We start from the raw sequence: 17837 nt of genomic DNA, 5'->3' as shown, positions 1-17837 counted from the left end.
TTCCGAAGCACATCTGGAGGCTTCCTGTAATCTGTGGACGTACAGAGTTTTGATGAAAGACAGAAATTGCATCGGGGTTGAATATAACGGCACCATGCGGACTTTTCTCCATGGGAGTAATGTCTCAAACTGTCTACTCTTTGATCGATTCCTGGAACACCAGTAGTAGTTTCCGAAGCACATCTGGAGGCTTCCTGTAAAATGTGGACGTTCAGAGTTTTGATGAAAGACAGAAATTGCATCGGGTTTGAATATAACGGGCACCAGGCGGACTTTTCTCCATGGGAGTAATGTCTCAAACTGTCTACGCTTTGATCGCTTCCTGGGACACCAGTAGTAGTTTCCGAAGCACATCTGGAGGCTTCCTGTAATCTGTGGACGTTCATAGTTTTCATGAAATACAGAAATTGCATCGGGGTTGAATTAAACGGGCACCATGCGGACTTTTCTCAAAGGGAGTAATGTCTCATACTGTCTTCTCTTTGATCGATTCCTGGAACACCAGTAGTAGTTTCCGAAGCACATCTGGAGGCTTCCTGTAGTCTGTGGACGTTCAGACTTTTGATGAAAGACAAAAATTGCATCGGGATTGAATATAACGGGCACCATGCGGCCTTTTCTACATTGGATAATGTCTCAAACTGTCTACTCTTTAGTCGATTCCTGGGACAGCAGTAGTAGTTTCCGAAGCACATCTGGAGACATCCTGTAATCTGTGGACGTTCAGAGTTTTGATGAAAGACAGAAATTGTATCGGGATTGAATACAACGGGCACCATGCGGACTTTTCTCCATGGGAGTAATGTCTCAAACTGTCTACTCTATGATCGCCTCCTGGGACACCAGAAGTAATTTCCGAAGCACATCTGGAGGCTTCCTGTAACCTGTGGACGTTCAGAGTTTTGATGAAAGACCAAAATTGCATCGGGATTGAATATAACGGGCACCATGCGGACTTTTCACCATGGGAGTAATGTCTCAAACTGTCTACTCTTTGCTCGATTCCTGGAACACCAGTAGTAGTCTCCGAAGCACATCTCGAGCCTTCCTGTAATCTGTGGACGTTCAGAGATTTGATGAAAGACAGAAATTGCATCGGGATTGAATATAACGGGCACCATGCGGACTTTTCTATATGGGAGTAATGTCTCAAACTGTCTACTCTTTGCTCGATTCCTGGAACACCAGTAGTAGTCTCCGAAGCACATCTCGAGCCTTCCTGTAATCTGTGGACGTTCAGAGTTTTGATGAAAGACAGAAATTGCATCGGGATTGAATATAACGGGCACCATGCGGACTTTTCTCCATGGGAGTAATGTGTCAAACTCTCTATTCTTTGCTCGATTCCTGGAACACCAGTAGTAGTCTTCGGAGCACATCTCGAGCCTTTCTGTAATCTGTGGACGTTCAGAGTTTTGATGAAAGGCAGAAATTGCATCGGGTTTGAATATAACGGGCACCATGCGATCTTTTCTGCATGGGAGTAATGTCTCAAACTGTCTACGCTTTGATCGCTTCCTGGGACACCAGTAGTAGTTTCCGAAGCACATTGGAGGCTTCCTGTAACCTGTGGACGTTCAGAGTTTTGATGAAAGACAGAAATTGCATCGGGATTGAATATAACGGGCACCATGCGGACTTTTCTCCATGGGAGTAATGTCTCAAACTGTCTACTCTTCGATCACTTCCTGGGACACCAGTAGTAGTTTCCGAAGCACATAGGGAGGCTTCCTGTAATCTGTGCACATTCAGAGTATTGATGAAAGACAGAAATTGCATCGGGATTGTATATAACGGGCACCATGCGGACTTTTCTCCATGGGCGTAATGTCTCAAACTGTCTACCCTTTGCTCTATTCCTGGAACTCCAGTAGTAGTTTCCGAAGCACATCTGGAGGCTTCCTGTAATCTGTGGACGTTCAGAGTTTTGATGAAAGACAGAAATTGCATCGGGGTTGAATATAACGGGCACCATGCGGACTTTTCTCCATGGGAGTAATGTCTCAAACTGTCTACTCTTTGATCGATTCCTGGAACACCAGTAGTAGTTTCCGAAGCACATCTGGAGGCTTCCTGTAATCTGTGGACGTTCAGGGTTTTGATGAAAGACAAAAATTGCATCGGGATTGAATATAACGGGCACCATGCGGACGTTTCTCCATGGGAGTAATGTCTCAAACTGTCTACTCTTTGATCGATTTCTGGAACACCAGTAGTAGTTTCCGAAGCACATCTGGATTCTTCCTGTAATCTGTGGACGTTCAGAGTTTTGATGAAAGACAGAAATTGCATCGGGATTGAATATAACGGGCACCATGCGGTCTTTTCTGCATGGGAGTAATGTCTCAAACTGTCTACTCTTTGATCGATTCCTGGAACACCAGTAGTAGTTTCCGAAGCACATCTGCAGACTTCCTGTAATCTGTGGACGTTCAGAGTTTTGATGAAAGACAGAAATTGCATCGGGGTTGAATATAACGGGCACCATGCGTACTTTTCTCCATGGGAGTAATGTCTCAAACTGTCTACTCTTTGATCACTTCCTGGGACACCAGTAATAGTTTCCGAAGCACATAGGGAGGTTTCCTGTAATCTGTGCACAGTCAGAGTATTGATGAAAGACAGAAATTGCATCGGGATGGAATATAACGGGCACCATGCGGACATTTCTCCATGGGAGTAATGTCTCAAACTGTCTACCCTTTGCTCGATTCCTGGAACACCAGTAGTAGTTTAAGAAGCACATCTGGAGGATTCCTGTAATCTGTGGACGTTCATAATTTTGGTGAAAGACAAAAATTGCATCGGGGTTCAATTAAACGGGCACCATGCGGACTTTTCTCAAAGGGAGTAATGTCTCATACTGTCTTCTCTTTGATCGATTCCTGAAACACCAGTAGTAGTTTCCGAAGCACATCTGGAGGCTTCCTGTAATCTGTGGACGTTCAGAGTTTTGATGAAAGACAGAAATTGCATCGGGATTGAATACAACGGGCACCATGCGGACTTTTCTCCATGGGAGTTATGTCTCAAACTGTCTACTCCTTGCTCGATTCCTGGAACACCAGTAGTAGTATCCGAAGCACATCTCTAGCCTTCGTGTAATCTGTGGACGTTCAGAGTTTTGACGAAAGACAGAAATTGCATTGGGATTGAATATAACGGGCACCATGCGGACTTTTCTCCATGGGAGTAATGTCTCAAACTGTCTACTCTTTGATCGATTCCTCGGACACCAGTAGTAGTTTCCGAAGCACATCTAGAGGCTTCCTTTAGTCTGTTGACGTTCAGAGTTTTGATGAAAGACAGAAATTGCATCGGGGTTGTATATAACGAGCACCATGAGGACTTTTCTCCATGTGAGTAATGTCTCAAACTGTCTACTCTATGATCGCTTCCTGGGACACCAGAACTAATTTCCGAAGCACATCTGGAGGCTTCCTGTAACCTGTGGACGTTCAGAGTTTTGAGGAAAGCCCAAAATTGCATCGGGATTGAATATAACGGGCACCATGCGGACTTTTCTCCATGGGAGTAATGTCTCAAAATGTCTACTCTTTGCTCGATTCCTGGAACACCAGTAATAGTCTCCGAAGCACATCTCGAGCCTTCCTGTAATCTGTGGACGTTCAGAGTTTAGACAAAAGACAGACATTGCATCGGGATTGAATATAACGGGCACCATGCGGACTTTTCTCCATGGGAGTAATGTCTGAAACTGTCTACTCTTTGCTCGATTCCTGGAACACCAGTAGTAGTCTCCGAAGCACATCTCGAGCCTTCCTGTAATCTGTGGACTTTCAGAGTTTTGATAGAAGACAGAAATTGCATCGGGATTGAATATAACGGGCACCATGCGGGCTTTTCTATATGGGAGTAATGTCTCAAACTGTCTACTCTTTGCTCGATTCCTGGAACACCAGTAGTAGTCTCCGAAGCACATCTCAAGCCTTCCTGTAATCTGTGGACGTTCATATTTTTGATGAAAGACAGAAATTGCATCGGGGTGAATTAAACGGGCACCATGCGGACTTTTCTCAAAGGGAGTAATGTCTCTTACTGTCTTCTCTTTGATCGATTCCTTAAACACCAGTAGTAGTTTCCGAAGCACATCTGGAGGCTTCCTGTAATCTGTGGACGTTCAGACTTTTGATGAAAGACAAAAATTGCATCGGGATTGAATATAACGGGCTCCATGCGGCCTTTTCTACATTGGAGTAATGTCTCAAACTGTCTACTCTTTAGTCGATTCCTGGGACACCAGTAGTAGTTTCCGAAGCACATCTGGAGGCTTCCTGTAATCTGTGGACGTTCAGAGTTTTGATGAAAGACAGAAATTGCATCGGGATTGAATACAACGGGCACCATGCGGACTTTTCTCCATGGGAGTAATGTCTCAAACTGTCTAATCTATGATCGCTTCCTGGGACACCAGAAGTAATTTCCGAAGCACATCTGGAGGCTTCCTGTAACCTGTGGACGTTCAGAGTTTTGATGAAAGCCCAAAATTGCATCGGGATTGAATATAACGGGCACCATGCGGACTTTTCTCCATGGGAGTAATGTCTCAAACTGTCTACTCTTTGCTCGATTCCTGGAACACCAGTAGTAGTCTCCGAAGCACATCTCGAGCCTTCCTGTAATCTGTGGACGTTCAGAGTTTTGACAAAAGACAGAAATTGCATCGGGATTAAATATAACGGGCACCATGCGGACTTTTCTCCATGGGAGTAATGTCTCAAGCTGTGTACTCTTTGATCGATTCCTGGAACACCAGTAGTAGTCTCCGAAGCACATCTCGAGCCTTCCTGTAATCTGTGGACGTTCAGAGTTTTGATGGAACACAGAAATTGCATCGGGATTGAATATAACGGGCACCATGCGGACTTTTCTCCATGGGAGTAATGTCTCAAACTGTCTACTCTTTGCTCGATTCCTGGAACACCAGTAGTAGTCTCCGAAGCACATCTCGAGCCTTCCTGTAATCTGTGGACGTTCACAGTTTTGACGAAAGACAGTAATTGCATCGGGATTGAATATAACGGGCACCATGCGGACTTTTCTCCATGGGAGTAATGTCTCAAACTCTCTACTCATTGCTCGATTCCTGGAACACCAGTAGTAGTCTTCGGAGCACATCTCGAGCCTTCCTGTAATCTGTGGACGTTCAGAGTTTTGACGAAAGACAGAAATTGCATCGGGATTGAATATAACGGGCACCATGCGGACTTTTCTCCATGGGAGTAATGTCTCAAACTGTCTACTCTTTGATCGCTTCCTGGGACACCAGTAGTAGTTTCCGAAGCACATTGGAGGCTTCCTGTAACCTGTGCACGTTCAGAGTTTTGATGAAAGACAGAAATTGCATCGGGATTGAATATAACTGGCACCATGCGGTCTTTTCTGCATGGGAGTAATGTCTCAAACTGTCTACTCTTTGATCGATTCCTGGAACACCAGTAGTAGTTTCCGAAGCACATCTGGAGGCTTCCTGTAATCTGTGGACGTTCAGAGTTTTGATGAAAGACAGAAATTGCATCGGGGTTTAATATAACGGGCACCATGCGTACTTTTCTCCATGAAAGTAATGTCTCAAACTGTCTACTCTTTGATCACTTCCTGGGACACCAGTAGTAGTTTCCGAAGCACATAGGGAGGCTTCCTGTAATCTGTGCACATTCAGAGTATTGATGAAAGACAGAAATTGCATCGGGATTGAATATAACGGGCACCATGCGGACTTTTCTCCATGGGAGTAATGTCTCAAACTGTCTACACTTTGCTCGATTCCTGGAACAGCAGTAGTAGTTTCCGAAGCACATCTGGAGGCTTCCTGTAATCTGTGGACGTATAGAGTTTTGATGAAAGACAGAAATTGCATCGGGGTTGAATATAACGGGCACCATGCGGACTTTTCTCCATGGGAGTAATGTCTCAAACAGTCTACTCTTTTATCGCTTCCTGGGACACGAGTAGTAGTTTCCGAAGCACATCTGGAGGTTTCCTGTAATCTGTGCACGTTCAGAGTTTTGATGAAAGACAGAAATTGCATCGGGATTGAAAATAACGCGCACCATGCGGTCTTTTCTGCATGGGAGTAATGTCTCAAACTGTCTACTCTTTGATCGATTCCTGTAACACCAGTAGTAGTTTCCGAAGCACATCTGGAGGCTTCCTGTAATCTGTGGACGTTCAGACTTTTGATGAAAGACAAAAATTGCATCGGGATTGAATATAACGGGCTCCATGCGGCCTTTTCTACATTGGAGTAATGTCTCAAACTGTCTACTCTTTAGTCGATTCCTGGGACACCAGTAGTAGTTTCCGAAGCACATCTGGAGGCTTCCTGTAATCTGTGGACGTTCAGAGTTTTGATGAAAGACAGAAATTGCATCGGGATTGAATACAACGGGCACCATGCGGACTTTTCTCCATGGGAGTAATGTCTCAAACTGTCTACTCTATGATCGCTTCCTGGGACACCAGAAGTAATTTCCGAAGCACATCTGGAGGCTTCCTGTAACCTGTGGACGTTCAGAGTTTTGATGAAAGCCCAAAATTGCATCGGGATTGAATATAACGGGCACCATGCGGACTTTTCTCCATGGGAGTAATGTCTCAAACTGTCTACTCTTTGCTCGATTCCTGGAACACCAGTAGTAATCTCCGAAGCACATCTCGAGCCTTCCTGTAATCTGTGGACGTTCAGAGTTTTGACAAAAGACAGAAATTGCATCGGGATTGAATATAACGGGCACCATGCGGACTTTTCTCCATGGGAGTAATGTCTCAAGCTGTGTACTCTTTGATCGATTCCTGGAACACCAGTAGTAGTCTCCGAAGCACATCCCGAGCCTTCCTGTAATCTGTGGACGTTCAGAGTTTTGATGAAAGACAGAAATAGCATCGGGATTGAATATAACGGGCACCATGCGGACTTTTCTCCATGGGAGTAATGTCTCAAACTGTCTACTCTTTGCTCGATTCCTGGAACACCAGTAGTAGTCTCCGAAGCACATCTCGAGCCTTCCTGTAATCTGTGGACGTTCAGAGTTTTGATGGAAGACAGAAATTGCATCGGGATTGAATATAACGGGCACCATGCGGACTTTTCTCCATGGGAGTAATGTCTGAAACTGTCTACTCTTTGCTCGATTCCTGGAACACCAGTAGTAGTCTCCGAAGCACATCTCGAGCCTTCCTGTAATCTGTGGACGTTCACAGTTGTGACGAAAGACAGAAATTGCATCGGGATTGAATATAACGTGCACCATGCGGACTTTTCTCCATGGGAGTAATGTCTCAAACTCTCTACTCATTGCTCGATTCCTGGAACACCAGTAGTAGTCTTCGGAGCACAACTCTAGCCTTCCTGTAATCTGTGGACGTTCAGAGTTTTGACGAAAGACAGAAATTGCATCGGGATTGAATATAACGGGCACCATGCGGACTTTTCTCCATGGGAGTAATGTCTCAAACTGTCTACTCTTTGATCGCTTCCTGGGACACCAGTAGTAGTTTCCGAAGCACATTGGAGGCTTCCTGTAACCTGTGCACGTTCAGAGTTTTGATGAAAGACAGAAATAGCATCGGGATTGAAAATAACGCGCACCATGCGGTCTTTTCTGCATGGGAGTAATGTCTCAAACTGTCTACTCTTTGATCGATTCCTGTAACACCAGTAGTAGTTTCCGAAGCACATCTGGAGGCTTCCTGTAATCTGTGGACGTTCAGAGTTTTGATGAAAGACAGAAATTGCATCGGGGTTGAATATAACGGGCACCATGCGTACTTTTCTCCATGGAAGTAATGTCTCAAACTGTCTACTCTTTGATCACTTCCTGGGACACCAGTAGTAGATTCCGAAGCACATAGGGAGGCTTCCTGTAATCTGTGCACATTCAGAGTATTGATGAAAGACAGAAATTGCATCGGGATTGAATATAATGGGCACCATGCGGACTTTTCTCCATGGGAGTAATGTCTCAAACTGTCTAACCTTTGCTCGATTCCTGTAATAGCAGTAGTAGTTTCCGAAGCACATCTGGAGGCTTCCTGTAATCTGTGGACGTTTAGAGTTTTGAAGACAGACAGAAATTGCATCGGCATCGGGCACCATTCGGACTTTTCTCCATGGGAGTAATGTCTCAAACTGTCTACTCTATGATCGCTTCCTGGGACACCAGAAGTAGTTTCTGAAGCACATCTGGAGCCTTCCTGTTACCTGTGGACGTTCAGAGTTTTGATGAAAGCCCAAAATTGCATCGGGATTGAATATAACGGGCACCATGCGGACTTTTCTCCATGGGAGTAATGTCTCAAACTGTCTACTCTTTGCTCGATTCCTGGAACACCAGTAGTAGTCTCCGAAGCACATCTCGAGCCTTCCTGTAATCTGTGGACGTTCAGAGTTTTGATGAAAGACAGAAATTGCATCGGGATTGAATATAACGGGCACCATGCGGACTTTTCTCCATGGGAGTAATGTCTCGAACTGTCTACTCTTTGCTCGATTCCTGGAACACCAGTAGTAGTCTCCGATGCACATCTCGAGCCTTCCTGTAATCTGTGGACGTTCAGAGTTTTGACGAAAGACAGAAATTGCATCGGGATTGAATATAACGGGCACCATGCGTACTTTTCTCCATGCGAGTAATGTGTCAAACTTTCTACGCTTTGATCGATTCCTGGAACACCAGTAGTAGTTTCCGAAGCACATTGGAGGCTTCCTTTAACCTGTGGACGTTCAGAGTTTTGATGAAAGACAGAAATTGCATCGGGATTGAATATAACGGGCACCATGCGGACTTTTCTCCATGGGAGTTATGTCTCAAACTGTCTACTCTTTGCTCGATTCCTGGAACACCAGTAGTAGTCTCCGAAGCACATCTCGAGCCTTCCTGTAATCTGTGCACGTTCAGAGTATTGATGAAAGACAGAAATTGCATCGGGATTGAATATAACAAGCACCATGCGGACTTTTCTCCATGGGTGTAATGTCTCAAACTGTCTACTCTTTGATCGATTCCTGGAACACCAGTAGTAGTCTTCGGAGCACATCTCGAGCCTTCCTGTAATCTGTGGACGTTCAGAGTATTGATGAAAGACAGAAATTGCATCGGGATTGAATATAACAAGCACCATGCGGACTTTTCTCCATGGGAGTAATGTCTCAAACTGTCTACTCTTTTATCGCTTCCTGGGACACGAGTAGTAGTTTCCGAAGCACATCTGGAGGCTTCCTGCAATCTGTGCACGTTCAGAGTTTTGATGAAAGACAGAAATTGCATCGGGATTGAATATAACGGGCACCATGCGGTCTTTTCTGCATGGCAGTAATGTCTCAAACTGTCTACTCTTTGATCGATTCCTGGAACACCAGTAGTAGTTTCCGAAGCACATCTGGAGGCTTCCTGTAATCTGTGGACGTTCAGAGTTTTGATGAAAGACAGAAATTGCATCGGGGTTGAATATAACGGGCTCCATACTTACTTTTCTCCATGGGAGTAATGTCTCAAACTGTCTACTCTTTGATCACTTCCTGGGACACCAGTAGTAGTTTCCGAAGCACATATTGAGGCTTCCTGTAATCTGTGCACATTCAGAGTATTGATGAAAGACAGAAATTGCATCGGGATTGAATATAACGGGCACCATGCGGACTTTTCTCCATGGGAGTTATGTCTCAAACTGTCTACTCTTTTATCGCTTCCTGGGACACGAGTAGTAGTTTCCGAAGCACATCTGGAGGCTTCCTGTAATCTGTGGACGTTCAGAGTTTTGATGAAAGACAGAAATTGCATCGGGATTGAATATAACAAGCACCATGCGGACTTTTCTCCATGGGTGTAATGTCTCAAACTGTCTACTCTTTGATCGATTCCTGGAACACCAGTAGTAGTCTTCGGAGCACATCTCGAGCCTTCCTGTAATCTGTGGACGTTCAGAGTATTGATGAAAGACAGAAATTGCATCGGGATTGAATATAACAAGCACCATGCGGACTTTTCTCCATGGGAGTAATGTCTCAAACTGTCTACTCTTTTATCGCTTCCTGGGACACGAGTAGTAGTTTCCGAAGCACATCTGGAGGCTTCCTGCAATCTGTGCACGTTCAGAGTTTTGATGAAAGACAGAAATTGCATCGGGATTGAATATAACGGGCACCATGCGGTCTTTTCTGCATGGCAGTAATGTCTCAAACTGTCTACTCTTTGATCGATTCCTGGAACACCAGTAGTAGTCTTCGGAGCACATCTCGAGCCTTCCTGTAATCTGTGGACGTTCAGAGTATTGATGAATGACAGAAATTGCATCGGGATTGAATATAACAAGCACCATGCGGACTTTTCTCCATGGGTGTAATGTCTCAAACTGTCTACTCTTTTATCGCTTCCTGGAACACCAGTAGTAGTCTTCGGAGCACATCTCGAGCCTTCCTGTAATCTGTGGACGTTCAGAGTATTGATGAAAGACAGAAATTGCATCGGGATTGAATATAACAAGCACCATGCGGACTTTTCTCCATGGGTGTAATGTCTCAAACTGTCTACTCTTTTATCGCTTCCTGGAACACCAGTAGTAGTCTTCGGAGCACATCTCGAGCCTTCCTGTAATCTGTGGACGTTCAGAGTTTTGATGAAAGACAGAAATTGCATCGGGATTGAATATAACAAGCACCATGCGGACTTTTCTCCATGGGTGTAATGTCTCAAACTGTCTACTCTTTGATCGATTCCTGGAACACCAGTAGTAGTCTTCGGAGCACATCTCGAGCCTTCCTGTAATCTGTGGACGTTCAGAGTATTGATGAAAGACAGAAATTGCATCGGGATTGAATATAACAAGCACCATGCGGACTTTTCTCCATGGGTGTAATGTCTCAAACTGTCTACTCTTTGATCGATTCCTGGAACACCAGTAGTAGTCTTCGGAGCACATCTCGAGCCTTCCTGTAATCTGTGGACGTTCAGAGTATTGATGAAAGACAGAAATTGCATCGGGATTGAATATAACAAGCACCATGCGGACTTTTCTCCATGGGAGTAATGTCTCAAACTGTCTACTCTTTGCTCGATTCCTGGGACACCAGTAGTAGTCTTCGGAGCACATCTCGAGCCTTCCTGTAATCTGTGGACGTTCAGAGTATTGATGAAAGACAGAAATTGCATCGGGATTGAATATAACAAGCACCATGCGGACTTTTCTCCATGGGAGTAATGTCTCAAACTGTCTACTCTTTGCTCGATTCCTGGGACACCAGTAGTAGTCTTCGGAGCACATCTCGAGCCTTCCTGTAATCTGTGGACGTTCAGAGTATTGATGAAAGACAGAAATTGCATCGGGATTGAATATAACAAGCACCATGCGGACTTTTCTCCATGGGAGTAATGTCTCAAACTGTCTACTCTTTTATCGCTTCCTGGGACACGAGTAGTAGTTTCCGAAGCACATCTGGAGGCTTCCTGCAATCTGTGCACGTTCAGAGTTTTGATGAAAGACAGAAATTGCATCGGGATTGAATATAACGGGCACCATGCGGTCTTTTCTGCATGGCAGTAATGTCTCAAACTGTCTACTCTTTGATCGATTCCTGGAACACCAGTAGTAGTTTCCGAAGCACATATTGAGGCTTCCTGTAATCTGTGCACATTCAGAGTATTGATGAAAGACAGAAATTGCATCGGGATTGAATATAACGGGCACCATGCGGACTTTTCTCCATGGGAGTTATGTCTCAAACTGTCTACTCTTTTATCGCTTCCTGGGACACGAGTAGTAGTTTCCGAAGCACATCTGGAGGCTTCCTGTAATCTGTGGACGTTCAGAGTTTTGATGAAAGACAGAAATTGCATCGGGATTGAATATAACAAGCACCATGCGGACTTTTCTCCATGGGTGTAATGTCTCAAACTGTCTACTCTTTGATCGATTCCTGGAACACCAGTAGTAGTCTTCGGAGCACATCTCGAGCCTTCCTGTAATCTGTGGACGTTCAGAGTATTGATGAAAGACAGAAATTGCATCGGGATTGAATATAACAAGCACCATGCGGACTTTTCTCCATGGGAGTAATGTCTCAAACTGTCTACTCTTTGCTCGATTCCTGGGACACCAGTAGTAGTCTTCGGAGCACATCTCGAGCCTTCCTGTAATCTGTGGACGTTCAGAGTATTGATGAAAGACAGAAATTGCATCGGGATTGAATATAACAAGCACCATGCGGACTTTTCTCCATGGGAGTAATGTCTCAAACTGTCTACTCTTTGCTCGATTCCTGGAACACCAGTAGTAGTCTTCGGAGCACATCTCGAGCCTTCCTGTAATCTGTGCACATTCAGAGTATTGATGAAAGACAGAAATTGCATCGGGATTGAATATAACAAGCACCATGCGGACTTTTCTCCATGGGAGTTATGTCTCAAACTGTCTACTCTTTTATCGCTTCCTGGGACACGAGTAGTAGTTTCCGAAGCACATCTGGAGGCTTCCTGCAATCTGTGCACGTTCAGAGTTTTGATGAAAGACAGAAATTGCATCGGGATTGAATATAACGGGCACCATGCGGTCTTTTCTGCATGGCAGTAATGTCTCAAACTGTCTACTCTTTGATCGATTCCTGGAACACCAGTAGTAGTCTTCGGAGCACATCTCGAGCCTTCCTGTAATCTGTGGACGTTCAGAGTATTGATGAAAGACAGAAATTGCATCGGGATTGAATATAACAAGCACCATGCGGACTTTTCTCCATGGGAGTAATGTCTCAAACTGTCTACTCTTTTATCGCTTCCTGGGACACGAGTAGTAGTTTCCGAAGCACATCTGGAGGCTTCCTGCAATCTGTGCACGTTCAGAGTTTTGATGAAAGACAGAAATTGCATCGGGATTGAATATAACGGGCACCATGCGGTCTTTTCTGCATGGCAGTAATGTCTCAAACTGTCTACTCTTTGATCGATTCCTGGAACACCAGTAGTAGTTTCCGAAGCACATATTGAGGCTTCCTGTAATCTGTGCACATTCAGAGTATTGATGAAAGACAGAAATTGCATCGGGATTGAATATAACGGGCACCATGCGGACTTTTCTCCATGGGAGTTATGTCTCAAACTGTCTACTCTTTTATCGCTTCCTGGGACACGAGTAGTAGTTTCCGAAGCACATCTGGAGGCTTCCTGTAATCTGTGGACGTTCAGAGTTTTGATGAAAGACAGAAATTGCATCGGGATTGAATATAACAAGCACCATGCGGACTTTTCTCCATGGGTGTAATGTCTCAAACTGTCTACTCTTTGATCGATTCCTGGAACACCAGTAGTAGTCTTCGGAGCACATCTGGAGGCTTCCTGTAATCTGTGGACGTTCAGAGTTTTGATGAAAGACAGAAATTGCATCGGGATTGAATATAACAAGCACCATGCGGACTTTTCTCCATGGGTGTAATGTCTCAAACTGTCTACTCTTTGATCGATTCCTGGAACACCAGTAGTAGTCTTCGGAGCACATCTCGAGCCTTCCTGTAATCTGTGGACGTTCAGAGTATTGATGAAAGACAGAAATTGCATCGGGATTGAATATAACGGGCACCATGCGGACTTTTCTCCATGGGAGTAATGTCTCAAACTGTCTACTCTTTTATCGCTTCCTGGGACACGAGTAGTAGTTTCCGAAGCACATCTGGAGGCTTCCTGTAATCTGTGGACGTTCAGAGTTTTGATGAAAGACAGAAATTGCATCGGGGTTGAATATAACGGGCTCCATGCTTACTTTTCTCCATGGGAGTAATGTCTCAAACTGTCTACTCTTTGATCACTTCCTGGGACACCAGTAGTAGTTTCCGAAGCACATATTGAGGCTTCCTGTAATCTGTGCACATTCAGAGTATTGATGAAAGACAGAAATTGCATCGGGATTGAATATAACGGGCACCATGCGGACTTTTCTCCATGGGAGTAATGTCTCAAACTGTCTACCCTTTGCTCGATTCCTGGAACACCAGTAGTAGTTTCCGAAGCACATCTGGAGGCTTCCTGTAACCTGTGGACGTTCAGAGTTTTGATGAAAGACAGAAATTGCATCGGGGTTGAATATAACGGGCACCATGCGGACTTTTCTCCATGGGAGTAATGTCTCAAACTGTCTACTCTTTTATCGCTTCCTGGGACACGAGTAGTAGTTTCCGAAGCACATCTGGAGGCTTCCTGCAATCTGTGCACGTTCAGAGTTTTGATGAAAGACAGAAATTGCATCGGGGTTGTATATAACGAGCACCATGCGGACTTTTCTCCATGGGAGTAATGTCTCAAACTGTCTACTCTTTGCTCGATTCCTGGAGCACCTGTAGTAGTCTCCGAAGCACAACTCTAGCCTTCCTGTAATCTGTGGACGTTCAGAGTTTTGACGAAAGACAGAAATTGCATTGGGATTGAATATAACGGGCACCATGCGGACTTTTCTCCATGGGAGTAATGTCTCAAACTGTCTACTCCCTGATCGATTCCTCGGACGCCAGTAGTAGTTTCCGAAGCACATCTGGAGGCTTCCTGTAATCTGTGGACGTTCAGAGTTTTGATGAAAGACAGAAATTGCATCGGGATTGAATATAACAAGCACCATGCGGACTTTTCTCCATGGGAGTAATGTCTCAAACTGTCTACTCTTTTATCGCTTCCTGGGACACGAGTAGTAGTTTCCGAAGCACATCTGGAGGCTTCCTGCAATCTGTGCACGTTCAGAGTTTTGATGAAAGACAGAAATTGCATCGGGGTTGTATATAACGAGCACCATGCGGACTTTTCTCCATGGGAGTAATGTCTCAAACTGTCTACTCTTTGCTCGATTCCTGGAGCACCTGTAGTAGTCTCCGAAGCACAACTCTAGCCTTCCTGTAATCTGTGGACGTTCAGAGTTTTGACGAGAGACAGAAATTGCATTGGGATTGAATATAACGGGCACCATGCGGACTTTTCTCCATGGGAGTAATGTCTCAAACTGTCTACTCCCTGATCGATTCCTCGGACGCCAGTAGTAGTTTCCGAAGCACATCTGGAGGCTTCCTGTAATCTGTGGACGTTCAGAGTTTTGATGAAAGACAGAAATTGCATCGGGGAAGTATATAACGAGCACCATGCGGACTTTTCTCCATGGGAGTAATGTCTCAAACTGTCTACTCTATGATCGCTTCCTGGGACACCAGAAGTAGTTTCTGAAGCACATCTGGAGGCTTTCTGTAACCTGTGGACGTTCAGAGTTTTGATGAAGGCCCAAAATTGCATCGGGATTGAATATAACGGGCACCATGCGGACTTTTCTCCATGGGAGTAATGTCTCAAACTGTCTACTCTTTGCTCGATTCCTGCAACACCAGTAGTAGTCTCCGAAGCACATCTCGAGCCTTCCTGTAATCTGTGCACATTCAGAGTATTGATGAAAGACAGAAATTGCATCGGGTTTGAATATAACGGGCACCATGCGGACTTTTCTCCATGGGAGTAATGTCTCAAACTGTCTACCTTTTGCTCGATTCCTGGAACACCAGTAGTAGTTTCCGAAGCACATCTGGAGGCTTCCTGTAATCTGTGGACGTTCAGAGTTTTGATGAAAGACAGAAATTGCATCGGGGTTGAATATAACGGGCACCATGCGGACTTTTCTCCATGGGAGTAATGTCTCAAACTGTCTACTCTTTGATCGATTCCTGGAACACCAGTAGTAGTTTCCGAAGCACATCTGGAGGCTTCCTGTAATCTGTGGACGTTCAGAGTTTTGATGAAAGGCAGAAATAGCATCGGGTTTGAATATAACGGGCACCAAGCGGACTTTTCTCCATGGGAGTAATGTCTCAAACTGTCTACGCTTTGATCGCTTCCTGGGACACCAGTAGTAGTTTCCGAAGCACATCTGGAGTTTTCCTGTAATCTGTGGACGTTCATAGTTTTGATGAAAGACAGAAATTGCATCGGGGTTGAATTAAACGGGCACCATGCGGACTTTTCTCAAATGGAGTAATGTCTCATACTGTCATCTCTTTAATCGATTCCTGGAACACCAGTAGTAGTTTCCGAAGCACATCTGGAGGCTTCCTGTAATCTGTGGACGTTCAGAGTTTTGATGAAAGACAAAAATTGCATCGGGATTGAATATAACGGGCACCATGCGGCCTTTTCTACATTGGAGTAATGTCTCAAACTGTCTACTCTTTAGTCGACTCCTGGGACTCCAGTAGTAGTTTCCGAAGCACATCTGGAGGCTTCCTGTAATCTGTGGACGTTCAGAGTTTTGATGAAAGACAGAAATTGCATCGGGATTGAATACAACGGGCACCATGCGGACTTATCTCCATGGGAGTAATGTCTCAAACTGTCTACTCTTTGCTCGATTCCTGGAACACCAGTAGTAGTCTCCGAAGCACCACTCTAGCCTTCCTGTAATCTGTGGACGTTCAGAGTTTTGACGAAAGACAGAAATTGCATCGGGATTGAATATAACGGGCACCATGCGGACTTTTCTCCATGGGAGTAATGTCTCAAACTCTCTACTCTTTGCTCGATTCCTGGAACACCAGTAGTAGTCTCCGGAGCACATCTCGAGCCTTCCCGTAATCTGTGGACGTTCAGAGTTTTGACGAAAGACAGAAATTGCATCGGGATTGAATATAACGGGCACCATGCGGACTTTTCTCCATGGTAGTAATGTCTCAAACTGTCTACTCTTTGCTCGATTCCTGGAACACCAGTAGTAGTCTCCGATGCACATCTCGAGCCTTCCTGTAATCTGTGGACGTTCAGAGTTTTGACGAAAGACAGAAATTGCATCGGGATTGAATATAACGGGCACCATGCGGACTTTTCTCCATGGGAGTAATGTCTGAAACTGTCTACTCTTTGCTCGATTCCTGGAACACCAGTAGTAGACTCCGAAGCACATCTCGAGCCTTCCTGTAATCTGTGGACGTTCAGAGATTTGACGAAAGACAGAAATTGCATCGGGATTGAATATAACGGGCACCATGCGGTCTTTTCTGCATGGCAGTAATGTCTCAAACTGTCTACTCTTTGATCGATTCCTGGAACACCAGTAGTAGTTTCCGAAGCACATCTGGAGGCTTCCTGTAATCTGTGGACGTTCAGAGTTTTGATGAAAGACAGAAATTGCATCGGGGTTGAATATAACGGGCACCATGCTTACTTTTCTCCATGGGAGTAATGTCTCAAACTGTCTACTCTTTGATCACTTCCTGGGACACCAGTAGTAGTTTCCGAAGCACATATTGAGGCTTCCTGTAATCTGTGCACATTCAGAGTATTGATGAAAGACAGAAATTGCATCGGGATTGAATATAACGGGCACCATGCGGACTTTTCTCCATGGGAGTAATGTCTCAAACTGTCTACCCTTTGCTCGATTCCTGGAACACCAGTAGTAGTTTCCGAAGCACATCTGGAGGCTTCCTGTAACCTGTGGACGTTCAGAGTTTTGATGAAAGACAGAAATTGCATCGGGGTTGAATATAACGGGCACCATGCGGACTTTTCTCCATGGGAGTAATGTCTCAAACTGTCTACTCTTTTATCGCTTCCTGGGACACGAGTAGTAGTTTCCGAAGCACATCTGGAGGCTTCCTGCAATCTGTGCACGTTCAGAGTTTTGATGAAAGACAGAAATTGCATCGGGGTTGTATATAACGAGCACCATGCGGACTTTTCTCCATGGGAGTAATGTCTCAAACTGTCTACTCTTTGCTCGATTCCTGGAGCACCTGTAGTAGTCTCCGAAGCACAACTCTAGCCTTCCTGTAATCTGTGGACGTTCAGAGTTTTGACGAAAGACAGAAATTG

Source organism: Schistocerca gregaria, chromosome 11 (genome assembly GCF_023897955.1).
Source record: "Schistocerca gregaria isolate iqSchGreg1 chromosome 11, iqSchGreg1.2, whole genome shotgun sequence".
Lineage (NCBI taxonomy): Eukaryota > Metazoa > Arthropoda > Insecta > Orthoptera > Acrididae > Schistocerca > Schistocerca gregaria.
Note: the sequence above shows the minus strand (reverse complement) of the source record.